The following is a 12,818-nucleotide window of genomic DNA, read 5'->3' as shown; positions in this document are numbered from 1 at the left end:
CATAGTGCCTATCACAGTTCGTAATTGCACATCTATTCATAGACTCTGATGAACTGCTCAGATCCTCCTTTAGGATTAAAATTACTCCCTGACATCCCTCAAATATCAGCCATATTTGTGTATACTTTGACTGAAGAGAACCACTTTGCTAACTGGTTCAGCCTGCACCTAATAACTGGGATAGAAAGTCCAGACTACACGGCCCAACTCAGAAAAACTCTGAAGGCCATCTCAGACCAGACTTCTTCATAAGGATGACTGAGGTCTTGTTTATACTAAACAAACTTTGTTGATAATTGATATGGTTTGGCTGTGTCCCCACCCAAAATCTGATCTTGAATTGTAATCCCCATAACCCCCCCCTGTCAAGGCAGAGATGAGGTGGAAGTAATTGAATCATGGGAGCAGTTTCCCACATGCTGTTCTCATGGTAATGAGTGAGTTCTCACGAGATCTGATGTTTTTATAAGTGTTTGTAGTTCCTCCTGCATTCATTCTCCCTCCTGCCACCTTGTGAGGCAAGTGTCTTGCTTCCCCTTGCCTTCCACCATGATTGTAAGTTTCCTGAGGCCTCCCCAGCCATGCAGAACTGTGAGTCAATTAAACCTCTTTCCTTTATAAATGACCCAGTCTCGGGCAGTTCTTTATGCCAGTGTGAGATTGGGCTAATACAATAACACAGTCCAACTTCTTGTTCAGTCTGCTTCCTATCCTTCATTCCTTCCTACAAGTAGTGGTCACAAGACAAACCTGCAAACTAACCTCCATCTCAGAGCCTGCTTATTTAGGAACCCAAAATATAACAATCTTCTTGGGTATGTTGATTGATGTTCATCTCCCCCACTGTCACCTCCACAAGGGTAAGGGTCATATGTGGGGTTTTTTAACCTTTATATCTTCAATATTAAGCCCAGATTTTGACATATCGTAAATATGTAATCCCTAAACAACATTGCATGAACATGAATTAATGCCATCTACCATCTTCATTTTACAATTAAGATGTAAAAATTGACATTCCCAAGGAGATGCAGCTGACCAGCCTTTTTCTTTCCCCCTTTCCCCTACTAGCCTGTTGTTTATTTTGTTCTTCTCAGGGACCCAAGAGCTTATATGCCCCTATCACTAGAAAAGAGCAAAATGCTTATTCCTTGTAAAAGGTGGTTTTTCTCTTAGGGGGAAGAAATCACTAAGTTCAAGGTAATCTCTGGTGAATGGCTGGAACTCTGGAAGTATCAATGTTAATTACACATTCCCCCTGATCTATGGATCATTCCCAGACAGCCCAAGTCCAAAAACCCATCACCCTGACCTTGCTAAAATGAACTCAGCTGACACTATCATCATTCAATATTCCCTATTCACCATCATAGGTAAGTAACAGGAAAATCCTCTAATGAACTACAGGACTGTCAGGGATCATTCACTCTCCATATAACTTAGGTTACTTTCTAAACTGTGAAGTCTTTCATAAGAGGTGCATTATTCCGGCTGGACACAGGGGCTCACGCCTGTAATCCCAGCACTTTGGGAGGCTGAGATGGGTGGATCACCTGAGGTCAGGTGTTCGAGACCAGCCTGACCAACGTGGAGAAACCCCGTCTCTACTAAAAATACAGAATTAGTTGGGTGTGGTGGCGGATGCCTGTAATCGCAGCTACTCGGGAGGCTGAGGCAGGAGAATCACTTGAATCTGGGAGGCAGAGGTTGCGGTGAGCCGAGATTGCACCATTGCACTCCAGCTTGGGCATCAGGAGTGAAATTCCGTCTCAAAAAAATGGTGCATGATTCTGTTTCTGAATTTGAAGAGTGACACAGTTGATTTGTTCTTTTTTGTTAGTCCTCTCTTCTCCCCTGTTCAATGCAGAAGTGATATTGATAGTAGAGTTTGCTTCTTTTAAGCTCAAAGTCCAGAATTAGGCACCAAAACAAATAAATATTCTCCCTTTATCTTAAAGGGATGTGTTCCAAGACCTCAGTGGATGTCTTAAACCATAGATAGTACCAAATCCCATATATGCTATGTTTTTGCCTATACATAAATAGCTATTATAAAATTTAACTTATAAATTAGGCACAGTAAAAGATTAATAACTAATAAAATCGAACTATTATAACAATATACTATAATGAAAGTCGTATGAATACAGTCTCTCTTTCAAAATCTCTCATTGTACTGTACTCACCCTTCTTATGCTGATGAGGTCACACGATAAAATGCCTATGCTTGGATTTATCATATGCCCTGCAGAGTTGCTACCGAGGACAGATTTGCTCTTACTGCATATCTTAGCATCCTCGGTACATGACTATTTTTCTTTTCTTATTAAGTCAAAAGCTTTCACCTTTTCACTTAGAAGAAGCACTTTGTGCCTTCTTTTTGGCATATCTGAATTGCCACCATCACTAGTCTTGTGCTTTGAGGACATGTTAAGTAAAATAAGGGCTACTAGAATACAAGCATTGCAATACCATTTGGTAGCCAAAATGACTTCTAAGTGACTAATGAGCAAGTAGGATGGACAGTGTGGGAAGGCTGGACAAAAGGAATGATACATGTTTCTGACAGGATTGAGCAGGATCATACAAGATTTCATCACATTATTCAGAATGACACACACTTTAACACTCATATATTGTTTATTTCTGGAATTTTCCATTTAATATTTTCAGACCACACTTGATCATGGGTAAATGAAACCACAGAAAGAAAAACTTAGGATAAGGGAGGATTGCTGTATTTCTGCAGAAAAATGCTGTAGTTTGGTTCAAACTTGAGGTGTATGCTGTATTTGCCTGTGTGTGTGTGCGTTTCACATGCGTGTATGTTGTTAACGTGTATATGTGTGTCCTGTAGTTCTTTAAAATGTGTGAGCTTAAAGTCCCTGGCTGAATTTCAAATGAAAGTTAATGCCCATCTACCACCACTATCACATTAAAAACAAACGGTTTTTGGAAGAGCATAAGCTCTGAAATTTGAACTGTCTGTTTTGAATATTGCCCTCACCACTTATTAGCAGTTGGTCCTTGGGTAACATATTCAATATCTCTGAGTGTCGGCTCACAGCCTCCACAGCTGAAGAAAGCATAATTATAGTATGATATCCACAGCACAGTTATGAACTTTGAATGTGCTAATAAATGCAGTAAGTTCTCAATGTCAAATATTCTGAATCTCATGTCATGGTTGGCCTCAAGTACTCTTAGTAATTCGCTTACATTTTTCTTGAAGCCTTATCAGTACATTGTGAGTTCAACAAGAGTAGGAAACACTGTGTCTCATTAATCCTTTAAATCTCTGGAAACAAGTACAACCAGCCTCCTAATATATAATTGCTTAATCTTTGAATTTATAAGTTTGAAAGTTCATGATGGTTTCTGTCTTTATGAAAGGCCATTAGCACATCACAATAGTATTTGTTGAACTTGACAAAGTGATAAAATACGTATGTGATTACTCTTGCATCTCTATGGCTAACTGATACTCTGAGAGTTTTCATGAAGGTGGATAAATAAACATAGCAGTAAATAAAAGGTGAGTTTTACAAGTGCATCTACTGATTTGCTGATCACCGGTTTATTCATTTATGGGCATGAGATGAACAGCAGTTTCATGTGGTGAATATAATAGACCCATCAGATTTTAAAATATAATAGTTTAAGTCTATGATAAATTAGTATTAAAAGAAGAATAGGCAACAGATGCTAATTAGAAGCTACTGGGAGGGTTTTATAACATACTCTTTCCTTTTGATGTGGCTATCTATTGTTATATTTTAAAAGCACTCCAAAACTGAAATAGCAAATTATTATCATCCCTGACACTCCTGTGTACAAACTCAGTGGTTCTCCTTGGGGTATATCTAGAAGTTGAGCTACTCTGTTCCATGATGTATCCCCCTCTCCGTCTCTGTATGTCTCTGTCTTTCTGTCTCTTCGTGTTGTCTCGTTCTAAAAGGGCTCTTCACATAACTGCAACTTCTCACAGTGCATTGGTCCCAGAACATTTACACTTACAATATGGCAGATGCTTTCCCATAGCCCAAAACAGAAACTGCTAAGCAAGGCAAGGGGTAAGCTCAAAATTTGTACATAATAATCTCCACCATTTTAAAATTTAATTTAATTTAATTTACTTAGTCAAAGCAGCCAGAGGCCTACACATATTTAGTTGAATACAGAAAGAAACACTTCTTACTCATGGACTGAAAAGATCACATTGTAGAAAAGCATATTTTTGAAGCTATCTTTGGGAAATATGAGTTGACACAGTCTATTCTCAGGCTAAACTAATTCATATTCCTTTTATATGTAAAATATACTCACCCGTATAAAGACACTCAAAGACTTATCCCACTAGGGTATAAGCTCCATGTCTAAAATCTCATTATCAAAATTTGGGAAAATATGTCTATGAGGCCCTTTGAATATATGCCCTCAGGTATAGCATATTGAGTACAGTTTCTCTCACTCTGAAAACCTATGAGCTAAAGAGGCTTCTTACCTGCCCTGTCATCATTTTTCAAGTCTTAAAAACCTGTCAACTACAAATTCAATATTTAATGAAAATATCTTTAAGAATAAGTGGAAATAAAGACATTCTGAGATGGCAGTAAAGTAATGGATTTTGTCACTGCAGAAATAGTCTAAAAGAATGGCTAAAGAAACCTCAAAAAATAATGGGAATGAAGGCTTGAAAATTTAGAAGGAAAAAAGGTGAAAATCGGTGTAAATATAATAGAATATTCATTTCCTAGTGATTTTAAGTCATATTTTATGGCTGAAGAGAATGTTGTAATATCATTTGATGAGGTATTTGATGTATGTGAAGGAAATACCTATGACAATTACATTTTAAAAGTTGGCACAGTCAAGGCAATTAAATGAAAGAGGGGTTATCCCTTCATGCTAAAAACTGTCAATAAACTAGGTATTGATGGAACGTATCTCAAAATAATAAGAGCTATTTATGACACACCCGCAGCCAATATCATACTGAATGGGCAAAAACTGGCAGCATTCCCTTTAAAAACCGGCACAAGACAAGGATGCCGTCTCTCACCACACTTATTCAACATAATATTGGAAGTTCTGGCCAGGGCAATCAGGCAAGAAAGAAATAAAGGGTATTCAAATAGGAAGGGAGGAAGTCAAATTGTCTGTTTGCAGATTACATGATTGTATGTTTAGAAAACCCCATCTTCTCAGCCCAAAATCTCTTTAACCTGATAAGCAGCTTCAGCACAGTCTCAGGATACAAAATTAATGTGCAAAAATCACAAGCATCCCTATAAACCAATAATGGACAAACAGCCAAATCATGAGTGAACTCTTATTCACAATTTCTACAAAGAGAATGAAATACCTAGGAATACAACTTAAAAGGGAGTGAAGGACCTCTTCAAGGAGTACTACAAACCACTACTCAAGGAAATAAGAGAGGACACAAATGGAATAACATTCCATGCTCATGGATAGGAAGAATCAATATCCTGGAAATAAGTAATTTATAGACTCAGTGCTATCTACAACAAGCTACCATTGACTATCTTAACAGAATTAGAAAAAAACTACTTGAAATTTCATATGGAACCAAAAAAGAGCTGGCATTGCCAAGGCAATTTTAAGCAAAAAGAACAAAGCTGTAGGCATCACACTACCTGACTTCAAACTATACTACAAGGCTACAGTAACCAAAACAGCATGGTACTGGTACCAAAACAGATATATAGACCAATGAAACAGAAGAGAGGCCTCAGAAATTACACTGCACATGTATAACCATCTGATCTTCGATGAACCTGACAAAAACAAGCAATGGGGAAAGGATTCCTTATTTAATAAATTGTGTTGGGAAAGCTGATTAGCCATATGCAGAAAACTGAAACTGAACCCCTTCCTTATACCTTACACAAAAATTAACTCAAGATGGATTAAAGACTGAAACATAAAACCTGAATTGTTAAAAACCCTAGGAGAAAACCTAGGCAATACCATTCAGGACATAGGCTGGGGCAAAGAATTCAAGACTAAAACACCAAAAGCAATGGCAACAAAAGCCAAAATTGACAAATGCGATCTAATTAAACTAAAGAGCTTCTGCACAGCAAAGGAAACTATCATCAGTGTGAACAGGCAACCTACAGAATGGGAGAAAATTTCTGCAATCTATCCATCTGACAAAGAGCTAATATCCAGAATCTACAAAGAACTTAAATTTACAAGAAAAAAACAACCCCATCAAAAAGTGGGCAAAGGATATGAACAGACACTTCTCAAAAGAAGACGTTTATTCAGCCAACAAACATATGAAAAAAAGCTCATTATCACTGGTCATTAGAGAAATGCAAATCAAAACCACAATGAGATACCATCTCACACCAGTTAGAATGCTGATCATTAAAAAGTCAGGAAACAACAGATGCTGGAGAGGATGTGGAGAAATAGAAATGCTTTTACACTGTTGGTGTGAGTGTAAATTAGTTCAACCATTGTGGAAGACAGTGCGGTGATTCCTCAAGTATCTAGAACTAGAAATACCATTTGACCCAGCAATCTCATTACTGGGTAGATAACCAAAGGATTATAAATCAGACTACTACAAAGACATATCTACATGTATGTTTATTGTGGCACTATTCACAATAGCAAAGACTTGGAACCAACTCCAATGCCCATCAATGATAGACTGGATAAAGAAAATGAGGCACATATACACCATGGAATACTATGCAGCCATAAAAAAGGATGAGCTCATGTCCTTTGCAGGGACATGTGTGAAGCTGGAAGCCATCATTCTCAGCCAACTAACACTAGAACATAAAATCAAACACCCTATGTTCTCACTTATAAGTGGGAGTTGAACAATGAGAACACATGGACCCAGGGAGGGGAATATCATACCCCAGGGCCTGTAGGGGGGTGGGGGGTTAGGGACGGGATAGCATTAGAAGAAATACCCAATGTAGATGATGGGTTGATGGGTGCAGCAAACCACCATGGAACATGTATACCTATGTAACAAACCTGCACATTCTGCACATGTACCCCAGAACTTAAAGTATAATAAAAAAAAGAGGGGTTACAACACTTCAATGGTAACAGTAGACTGTGGACAGTGTCATAACTGGATCAACCATTAAGGAATCTGTACAAATTTGTATTCTTGGAATACCATCAATAAATTAAAATGAAGATCTAAAAATCAAAATAAGTAACCAAAGAGAGAGAAAGAAAGAAACAGAGGCAAAGGAATGAGAAACAGAGCAAACAACTATAAAACAATAAAATGGAAGACTTAACAGCTTAACCCTAATATATCTGTCTTTGTCTTTTTTAAGATTTCAGCTTTCATTTAGATAGAAGAATACATGTATAGGTTTGTTATATGGGTAGATTGCAGCCAGGCAGTGAGCACAGTGCCCAGTAAGTAGTTTTTCAACCCATTCTCTCCTCCTTCCCCACTCTATTGGTCCACATTGTCTATTGTTCCCATGATTATGTCCATGTGTGCTGGATATTTAGCTCCCACTTATAAATGAGAATATGTGGTGTTTTCTTTTCTGTTCTTGCATTTGTTCACTAGGATTATAGCCTCCAGCTCCATCCATGTTGCTGTAAAGGACATGATTTCATTCTTTATTACGGCTGTGCAATATTCCATGGTATAATTATACCACATTTTCTTTATCCAGTCAACCACTGATGGACTAGATTGAATCCATGTTCTTGCTGTTATGAATAGTACGGCAATAAACATATGAGTACATGTGTCTTTTTGGTATAATGATCTGTTTTCCCTTGGGTAATAGTAATGGGATTGCTGGGTCAAAGGGTAGCTCTGTATTAAGTTCTTTGAGAAATCTCCAAACTGCTGTCCAGAGTGGTTGAACTAATTTTCATTACCACCAATAGTCTATAAGCATTCCCTTTCCTCTGCAGCCTTACCAGCTTCTGTTTTTTTTTCTTTGTCTTTATAATAATAGCCCTTCTGACTGGTGTGAGATGGTATCTCGTTGTTTTGATTTTCATTTATCTGATGATTAGTGACGATCACTTTTTCATATGTTTGTTGGCTGTGTGTATGTCTTCTTTAAGTTCCTTACAGAGTCTGGATTTTAGACCTTTGTTGGATGCCTAGTTTATGAATATTTTCTCCCATTCTGGAAGGTTGTCTGTTTACACTGTTTATAGTTTCTTCTATGCAGAAGCCTTTACTTTTATTAAGTCCCACGTGTCAATTTATGTTTTTGTTGCAATTGCTTTTGGGGACTTGCAAAAATTCTTTGCAAAGGCTGGTGTTGAGAAGAATATTTTCTAGATTTTCTTCTAGGATTTTCACAATTTGAGGTCTTATATTTAAATATTTAATCCATCTTGAGTTAATTTTTGTATATGGTAGAAATAAGGGTTCAGTTTTATTCTGCTGCGTGTGGCTAGCCAGTTATCTCAACATCATGTAGGGAACAGGGAGTCCTTTGCCCATCGCCCACTTTTCCTGACCTTGTTGAAGATCAGATGGTTAATAGGGTATGGCTTTATTTCTGAATTTTCAGTTCTGTTAGATTTGTCTTTGTATCTGTTTTTGTACCAGGACAATGCTGTTTTGGTTATTGTAGCCTATAATACAGTTTGAAGTTAGGTAGTATGCCTCTGGCTTTGTTCATTTTGATCAGGATTACTTTGTCTATTCAGGCTATTTCTTGGTTTCATATGAATTTTTAAATAGTTTTTTCTAATTCTGTGAAGAATGACATTGGTAGTTTGATAGGAATAGCATTGAATCTGTAAATTGCTTTGGGCTGTATGGCCATTTTAAGGATTTGATTCTTTCAATCTATGAGCATGGAATATTTTTCCTTTTATTTGTGTGGTCTCTGATTTATTTCAGTAGTGTTTTATAGTTCTTCTTGTAGAGATTTTTTTTTTACCTCATTGTTGCTGTATTCCTAGGTATTTCATTTTTTTATGTGGCTATTGTAAATAGGATTGTGTTATTGATTTGACTCTCAGCCTGGAAATTATTGGTGTATAGAAATGCTACTGATTTTTGTAAACTTATTTTGTATCCTGAAATCTTAAAACATCATGTATCACTTCTAGTAGCCTTTTGGTGGTGTTTTCAGGGATTTTTAGGTACAGAAACATACTGTCAGCATAGAGAGATAATTTTACTTCTTTTCCTATTTGGATGCCTTTTATTTCTTTCTCTTGCCCAGTTGTTCTGTCTAGGACTTCCCTGTCTTTACTTTAAATGAACATAGTATAAATACATCAATTAAAAGACAGAAATTATAGAATAAATTAAAAAGTATGATCCAACTATATACTGCTTATGGGAAAACTATTTCAAAAATAATGACCTAAGTTGACAGTAAAAGAAAGGAAAAAAAAATAAACCATGCAAACCTTAATTAAAAAATACAGTGTAGCTATATTGATATCACATATAGTGCACTTCAGAGAAAAAGAAATTACTAGACAGTGAGAACATAGCAATCCTAAATGTGTATGCACTGAAGGGCAATGGATAAGAATGTTAAAACATCTTACTTACCTTTTTTTCATTTAGGAGACAAGGATCTTAAAAAGGAAAACTCCAAAAATCATGGAAAGGCAATTTTCCTTTCCTGTGAAAGCCTGTATGAAATGCCCTTTTGCCAGAAATAGACCCAGAGCAAATAAATGATACAAAAGTTACCTACTCTGAGATTCTTTCTGCTTTCTCACATACAACTGTATGTGATCTGAGAGTCTGCAGAGCTCTCTTGAGGAAAAAGGCCCAGTGAAAAAGTGAACTTGGTATTTTTACTTTTAAAAGTTAGGATATCAACCCTGAAGTGGCTGTTTTCCATACCCAATGTTTCTGTAAACCTTCACATATGCAGGTATGGACCATAGTCATGAGTCTGCTAGCAGGTCAGCATTTGATTCTCTACTAAAGAACCCAAAAAGCAACCCTGAATATCTAGGGGTTCATTAGGCCCTGATGAGCCTAGAATCTTTAGAGATAGGATCCTGTATCTGCATTTTTAATATTTGTCTCCAAGTGATTCTAAGGCACAGTAAGTCTTTGAAACTACTTCTCTTCATCAGTGCTCCTCAAGCATACCAAGGCATCAAAATCCCTTGGTATGCTAGTTAAAATACAGATTTACTAGCTTCCACTCCCACAGTTTGTGATTTGATAGGTCTAGTGTGGGACCTAACATTTTCCTAACAAATGTTCATGTGATGCTGGTTTTGCTTGCTCGAGGAACACATTTTGAAAGTTATATCTCTAGAGCAGGAGTCGGGATTTCTTTTTCTCTCTTTGTAAAAGGCCAGATATTGGGTAATTGAGACTTTATAGGTCATATTGTCTCTGTTTCAACTATTCATTTCTGCTGTTGTAATGCAAAAGCAGCCATGGACAATATACAAATGAATGGGTTTTTGTACTAATAAAACTTTTTTTTTTTTTTTAGACAAAGTCTCACTCTGTCACCCAGGCTATAGTGCAGTGGCATGATCTTGGTTCACTTGCAACCTCTGCCTCCCGGGTTCAAGCAGTTCTCCTGCCTCAGTCTCCTGAATAGCTGGGATTACAGGCGCCTGCCACCATGCCCAGCTAGTTTTTGTATTTTTAGTAGAAATGGGGTTTCAACATGTTGATCAGGGTGGTCTTGAATGCCTGACCTCAGGTGATCCATCTCCCTTGGCCTCCCAAAGTGCTGGGATTATAGACATGAGCCACTGCACCCCGCCTGTTTCTTTGTTTGTTTAATAAAGACGGAGTCTCTGTCACTCAGGCTGGAGTGCAGTGGTGCAAATGCAGCCTTGAACTCCTGGGCTCAAGGAATCCTCTTGCATCAGTCTCCTTAGTAGTTGGGATTACAGGCACACACCACCATGCCCAGCTAATTTTTGTATTTTCAGTAGAGATGGGGTTTCACCATGTTCGCCAGGGTGGTCTCGAACGCCTGACCTCAGGTGATCCACCCCCGTTGGCCTCCCAAAGTGCTGGGATTATAGGCATAAGCCACTGTGCCTGGCCAAACCTTTCTTTATAACAGCAGATGTTGGGCTGATTCGGCACATGTTTATCCAATTTCTATTCCAAAGAACAGTGCAAGAAATGGAGTTACTAAATCAAAAGGCTGTATATTTAAAATTGAAATAAATATGAGTAGATTGACCTCTTTTCTGGATTTCCAAATTAATACTTCAGCAGTAGGTATGAAAAAACCTTAATTACAAATGTACTATTCTGCTGGGAGGTGCTGATAATGGGAGAGGCTCAGCCTTGTGGGGACAGGGTTATATGGAAAATCTCTGTACCTTCCTTTCAACTTTGCTGTGAACTTAAAACTGCTCTAAACACTAACTGTTAAAGCAAAACAAAATTTAAAACCTTAATTACCCTCATTCTCACCAACACTTGGACTTTTTAGACTTGAATTTCTGCCGATTTGATGTCTTTCAGTTTTTATGGACCACCACCTCTGGAAATTCAAAAGATCTAGACCCTTTGCGGTATGGGCCTGGACAAGCAGATCCTTAATATTGTAATGAGGATGTGGAGAAGGGTACGCCTTAATATTAGAGAGCAGGAAAATGTACCTAACTGTCAGTGTCCAGATCACCAATGACGGGGTAGACAAGCACTAATGGATCCAGCATGCAAAGACTGCATCTAAAGAAGGGATTCTCAATGTTAGCATTATTGACATCTTGGTTCTAATAATCCTTTCTTATGGGGATGCAGAGAGGTATCCTATCCATTGCAGGACATTTAACAGCATCCCTGGCCTTTACCTATTAGATGCCAATGGCAACTCCCACCAAGTTGCAACAAACCAAAATTTTTCAGATATTGCCAAAATGGCCGCCAGTTGAGATCTATTGATCTGGAATCACAATAACTGTTTTTCATTTCCATCAGTGGCTGTGATGACTTTGACCTTTTCCAGGATAAGATATGTCAACTCCTGACTTGTCAAGTGAGTCAACCTTTATTAAAGGCCTAACTTGTGCCCACACAGAAGTGGAGTATGAGATGAAAAGAAAAGGAAGCAGAAGTAATATCTCATTTTCAAGGAGTTTATGGCTCCTAAAATCAGAAGCTAATGCATTTTGATTTAAGTTAGAGCAAAAATACTTTATTAGACTTTTTTTCAAATTTTAAATTATTTGTCAACATTATTGGGATGGCAGTATTCAGGTAATCATATTTTAAGGTACCTTTCAAAAATATAAAACCTAGCAATGCTGGACTTTCATTCCTTCACTGAGCGGTTAGAGCTATGTGGCAGCTCTGTCCATGGATCATGTGTTCTTTAGATTTCTGTAGTTCCCACCACTCCCATTTGTTTATCCTCAGATTTTTGAGATGGCAACACTTTGGTTTTGATTGTTGGGTCTCTTTGGTCTAAATGGCTACAGACGGGCAGGTTAATCAAAGAAAGAAACTGACATGGACTCCTATTTATAAGTAGAATTGTCAGGTCAGAACTTTGCCCTTCTATGAGTGTTGCTTCTTTTGCATTAAGCCAGTGCTGACTAATAAAAACAAAACAAAATCCATGAGCACCAATAAAATGAGAGTGGGAAAGAAAAAAAAGAATAAAATAATTTAAAAATGCCATAAAATGGGTAAATATTACCCATAAAATGGGTAAATAAAATAATTTTAAAATGCCATAAAATTGCTGATTTATTTGTGAATTTGTCTCCTTTACTTAATCTTAAATTTCTCCTAATTTAGTGTCTGCTGTTGAAATGATAATGATGACAAGATCCTTGGAGCAAAAGGCTGAATTATTCCCTCCAAGTAAGGG

This window comes from Pan troglodytes, chromosome 8 (assembly GCF_028858775.2).
Source record: "Pan troglodytes isolate AG18354 chromosome 8, NHGRI_mPanTro3-v2.0_pri, whole genome shotgun sequence".
In the NCBI taxonomy this organism is placed as follows: Eukaryota; Metazoa; Chordata; class Mammalia; order Primates; family Hominidae; genus Pan; species Pan troglodytes.
The sequence above is the reverse complement of the archived record's forward strand: the minus strand, read 5'-3'. Positions refer to the sequence as shown.